The following is a 6,000-nucleotide window of genomic DNA, read 5'->3' on the forward strand; positions in this document are numbered from 1 at the left end:
GAAGCATCTTTGCCTCTGAATTATTGAAATACAAGAAGTTCTAAATCAACTGACAAACCTGACATGCTGCAAGCCTCCACCTGTGTGTCTGCATCTGCTTTTTAGGCCAGGATCACTTGCCAAGGAAGTGGCAGCATTAGAGATAAGATAATGAGGCAGAGGTTGGTGCTACCAGAGCAAGTCAGGCACCCAAGCTGGAAAACCAGAGCCAGGAATTGCAGCACAGATCTGTTTCACTATAACTGAACTGTTTCTAAGAAAGGCCTTGATTTTTACAAGCAAATATGGGAAAACAAACACCCCCCCCAAAATTCTGACTCAATTCACATGATTTTTTTCCAGGGCCAACTTCCATTTTATTTACCATGCCTGCTCCTCTAGCCCTGGGAGTCCAGCAATGAGGCCTCTCAGAGCTGAGCTGTGCAGGCACCTGGGTCTCTCAGTTCCCAGTCCCTGCAGCCCCTCTCCTGGCGTGTGTCTGACTGATAGCCTGGATTATACAGCTAAGAATTAATTTCAGCAGCACAATTCCACCACATAAACTGTGCTGCTTGTTTTCAGATGCCATCATTTAGAGAATGTTCAAGGGAATTGTAAAACAGGATTCACTTTATGATGCGGATGAAGTCGGCACTGAATTCCAAATGAGCTGGGTACCACATGCTAAATTGTGTCAGCAACACCTCAGTGAGCAGAAATATGAGCTTTTCTCTGTCTCTGAGACACCTCTCCTCGAGTGATCCATGGAGTGGCATCCTTATCAGCCCAGACAGAACAGAGTAGATTTGATGACAAATCTGTCACTTGAGCAGAGTTTGAGATGCGTTTCCAGCTGGGAGCAGCCAGCAGGTGGAACAGGGCTGTGGGCTCAGATCAGCACTCCTCAGGGCTGGAGCTCAGATAATGCATTAAACCCATCTGGAACCCCACTTCCCATCCCTGCAGAGCTCAGTATCCCAGGGAACTCTCAGACCCAACACTGGCACAGCCCAGCTCCCTCCTCACCTCACTGCCATGAGGGTGTAAATGCTCCTCCACCTCCCATGCCAATGATTCCCTGGATTGCAGGTGATCCATGGCACAAACTGGGGGCAAGGCTGTGGTTCTGGCCCTGAAAGTTTGGAACCCAAGTGCTCTGCAGGTATTGGTGACAAGAATGAAGCAATGAAACCCCAATAAATAACCTTGGATGGCCCAGCTCTGCCTTTCTCCAGAGCTGGAATCTCCCAGGCACAGACTCTGCGACCCTGGAGATCAGGTGCACAGAAAAACACAGGGATTAGAGCACCTCCCATATCATGGTATTGGCAATATTTCATATATTTAGAGTGAGATGGAGCCTAAGTGCTAAACCCAGGATTAGCTCCCAAGCACCAGGGCTGTGTTTACTCAAAGCCAAGCAGAATTAATCCCAGTGGTCCCTTGCAGCCACCACCAGATCTGAGAGCACAGCGAGTTTCGACTTTTGAAGTTCGTGCATCCAGCCATGGAAGGAAATAGGTGATTGCATCTGGCATGAAAGCGAGAGATTTCCTCAGGAAGGCTTCAACCTGAAGCACCAGATACAAGCAATTGATAAAAGCAAGGTGCTTTCATGTGGTTTCATCTCTCCCTGTCCCCTCTGCAGCCTGATAGAGCAGACCCAGGACAGAGATGTGAGGTGCTTGAAATTTCCCTGGCACTGCCACACGCTCCACGCGTCACTTGGGCTTTACCCATCGCAGGACAGGCTCTTAAAAGAGCATATTTAATTAGCTCTCAATAAAAAGCAGTGTGGCCAAAATAGCAGTTGCCAGCTTGCAGGGCAGCGTGGGCTCCAGTCTGTCTGGTGTTTGTGTTGGGATGGCAATGGGATGGAAGGAGCGGCAAACCGGCCGTGCTGAGCACCCACACCGAGAGGTCTGATGGGCAAAGCCTCGTTTGCAGAGGTAGCCCTGCTGCCCAGCCTGGGCCTGCAGCGAGCAGAGCTCAGCCTTGGAACGGGAAAGCCTCGAGTGAACAGGGGGAGAAGAAAAATGATGAGGGACAATATCCCTGACGAGGCTGCAGATGGAGCGAGGGCTGTGCCAGGGCTGGGATTCTTCCATCCTCGAGCTCTGCAGCCAAACAGCTCCACTGACCCTTTGTCTGTCCCTCTGGGGTCGGGGGGATTGGGAAAGAGGTGCTGCGGGCCTGGCCTGAGGAAGGACATCATGGAAAACCTGCTGAGTGTACCTGGCCAGGCGCAGCTGTGCCCTGAGCCAGCCCCTCCCTGCCCTCCCGCAGGGGGATTCATCCTGCCCCACACACTGCCAGCTCCACCAATCCTACATCCTGCAGACCCTGCACTAGCCCAAAGGGATGTTGTGCCTGACCCCACAGCTCCACAGCCTAGCTGCCTCACCCACGGCTTTGCTGGCCCTTTTTGACTCTGTTTTTGCCACTTTGGTGTGTCCACAGCCCTCTGCAGCTCTGCTCCTGTCCCCTGCACCCTTCCTGTTATCCTCAAGAACAACATTTCTAGCAGGACTCTGGAAATCCCAGCCACAGAGACAGTGAATATTTCAAACTTGTCATGTTCAAAAGCTTTATGTCAAAAAAAAAAATCTAATTTAGTGCAGGGTTTGGTGACAAGCTCTGGTGACAAGGCCCAGTCTTTGCCAGGAAAACACTGATGAAGAAAAGCCTCTCCCCAAGTTCCTGAGAGCTCAGTGACTGCAGGCTCTTCCTCAAGGGAATGTCAGTCCCAGGTGAGAGCAGAGCTGTTACCATGACAGGGGTTTGATCTCCAGAGAAATCTTTGAGTCTGCCTTGAACACAAGTGATAATAAAATAAAACTTAACCTTTCCCACAGCAAAAGCCAAGTGGGTGCTTCTCAGAGCAGGGGCTGCTCCTGGCAGCTCTTGGCTCTACCGTTCTCTTTTTCTTTTTAATTAACTGAAGCTGGGACAACGGGGACGCAATCCTTAACTCTTTCACCTCCCTTGGGGATTCAAATCACAGTTTTGGCAAGGCAGCACTAGGAAGGGTCACCAACACCTCAAAATCCCCATTTTACCGCAGTGCCAGCCCTGTCCCAGCTCCCCCTGCCCTCCACTCACCACTGCCACCCAAACAAAGCTGCACCCCGAGGCCAACCCCGAGTTCTGGCAGGACCCTCTGCCCTTCCTTTGTGCTCCTTCTCCTGTAAGAACAGTGACACTAACAAGCACACTCAGAGGGGGGCTGTGTGCCAATTAACCATCCCTCGTTAGCTTAATTAGGGGACACATGTTTTTAATCACAGCTAAGAATGGGGAGTGATGGAGGAATTGATTCGGAGCTGTGGAAAGCGCCGGTGCCAGTGCAGGGGATTTAATTTGGCAGTTGGGGCTAAAGGAAGAGCAAAGGTCTCAACTGACTTTGGCTCCTGGGCTCGGGAGAGAGCTGGAGGAAACATCCTCATGGACAATATTTCACATCAGACCAGGGAGAGTCTACCCTGGGTTTACAGGACACTGAGAAATAGAAAACCAGCACTACAGGTTTAACCCTCGGACTGGCATCAGTCATTTCACAGCACAAACGTGTCCTGCTGGAAGTCTCCCTCACCAGACACCTGAGCCAGAGCTGGTGTCAAAGGATCAAAGCAGCGACACCTGAACCAGATGCTCTGGAAAAGGAGCTGCAGCTCCCCTTGTTTTTTCCTCAGGGGATGTCCTGAGTCACAGCAGGAGATGGCGAAACACAGACCCTCCAAAAGAGCTCCATCACAAAAACTCAAGATGGGAAATTTCTGCCTCAAACCCATGGAAATCCTGACAACTCCGTGCCTCTCCATCTCCTGGATCAGCAGTTGTCATTCCCCCTTCATTGTAAGCCCAGCTTTCATTTAACAGCGTGACTGAACACATTCCCTTTGTCATCCCACCCTGACCTTGCCTTTGAGAGCTGGAACACCACGTTCTGAAGCATTTGCACAATGCAAGAAATGATGACATTTACCAGCAATCACAAATCCGGGAATGAAAGCCCCAAGGTCTCGGGCAGCGGGAACAGTATTTATGCAAGTGCTGAAATGAGTGGTTTCAGGCAACAAAAACAACCAAATTGAACAATCGGCAGCAGGGGCTCGACAAAAAGAGGTCACCTGTGATGGAGTTGGGTCAGCAGCTCTGAGCCTGCCCCCACACTGCCTCGGCAGCCTGGAGTCTGTAATCAAACACCACCTGATTTCCATCCAGCCCTCTGCTCCACAGACCCCATCACTGCCTCACTGCCGAGGAGATTAAACAGCTTCCCAAGTTTAAATCCACCTGGAAACCACTCCCACCCCACACTTCCATGGCCTGGCCTGTGTGTGGAGTTCCCACTCCCCACTAGAAGCTGGCACCGCTTACGGGACACTGGAAATGACTGTGCAGCGTTTGGGTAGGAGATGTTTAAGGACCAGCTTTGACCAAGCCTGCTCCAGCTCTGCAGTTTTAACCCCCCCACAAGCCCATTCCCATTCCAGACACTGAGCTGAGCAGTTCTGCTCTACAGAATCCACCCTTTTCATCCACCAGGCTCTGGAGAACCACGAGCTTGAACTCCTCCTGTGCCAGCCCCTCCAAAGCAGGTCCCTGTCAGGTTGCAGGCACCGTGTGGGTACCACAACAAACAAACCCTGGTGGATTCCAAATCATCTCAGAGCTGTTTGTCACAGGCTTGTGCTGACCTTGTTAAAGCCTTGTTGTCTTAACAAATTTGGAATGTGTCATCTGAAAGGAGAGCGAGCTCGCTGCTCACCAAACGTGTGTGAGAATAGATCTTGTTCCTCCCCTTAATTTGGGTTTTAATGTATTCTCCTTTTCCTCACCCAAACACAATAAACGTGGTGGGGAGGTCAAGGTCAGGAGCAGATGTATTCTCTGAGCTGGTAAAGTGGAAATATGCAAGGAACGAAATCAGCAGAAGCCCAGCCAGCTCTAATGGCTTTCATCTGTTATGTTTGCCTTCTCTCACTGATCTAATGCCTGTGTTTTTGTAAGAGACGACTTCAACATAACTTTTTTTCCTTCCCAGATTTATGAGTAATATGCAGCAAATTGGGCAGATCACTCATGCAAACAGTAGCTCTCCAATTCTCAGCAACATTCATCTCCAATAAAAATGGCACGTGGAATTTTTTAGAAATGTCTCAGCCCTTGTGCAAGCCCAGCTATTGATTTCACTTTTAGAGGAGCAATTAGAAGATATATTTGTGATGTCAGCGCTGGTGTTAATGAAACATCTCTTTCCCTGCTCAGTATTCTGCTTATTTTCTTGGATGCAGAACCTGGAGGAAGTTAAAAATCGTGCCGCAGGATGGGCTGGTGAGGGATTACAAAAGACAAAGCAGTGTTCAGTTCAGACCATGAGGTCAGGAAGTCAAGGGCCAAACGAGTCCATAAAAGCAGGTGAAGGACAAGCAATGCCCTGGGGGAAGCCACAGAAAATTATTCCTAATTTTGGGGCTTGAATGGCAGCTGAGTCTTCTGGGCAATACCAGGGATGATCAGTAGGATCCCAGGCTGAGGGGCTTGGGAAGGAGCTGAAGCTCACTGGGAAAAGGACAAAGTGAAATAGAATAATTCTTACGAAGAATGAAATTAGTTTAAATATTTATAGAATATGAAATAATTACTGAAAAGATTAAGAAGAAGAGGGAAATTGTTAAACAAATAAAATGTCTACAAACAAACATTTCTCGATGAAATAAAAGGATTATGGCAAAGCTTGCCTGTGGAAATTGATAAAAAGCCTTATTCCCAATTTTCCCTCGATCCGTTAAGAGCCAGCCATGTGGAGAAATTATTAGTAGCTGTAATATCTCAACCTGTATTTTTAATCAGTCATTCAAATTAATGCAAAGCAGATGGAATGGACCATATTTCTCTAAATCACTCACATTAAAATATGTAACTGATGTTTTTGATCTTGGAACCTAAAATGTGCTGCAGCCACAGTCCCAAGTCCCGTGTTCACTACCCCAATGTCCCAAATCAGGGGCAGGTGCA

This window comes from Coloeus monedula (assembly GCF_965178545.1).
Source record: "Coloeus monedula genome assembly, chromosome: 23".
NCBI lineage: Eukaryota > Metazoa > Chordata > Aves > Passeriformes > Corvidae > Coloeus > Coloeus monedula.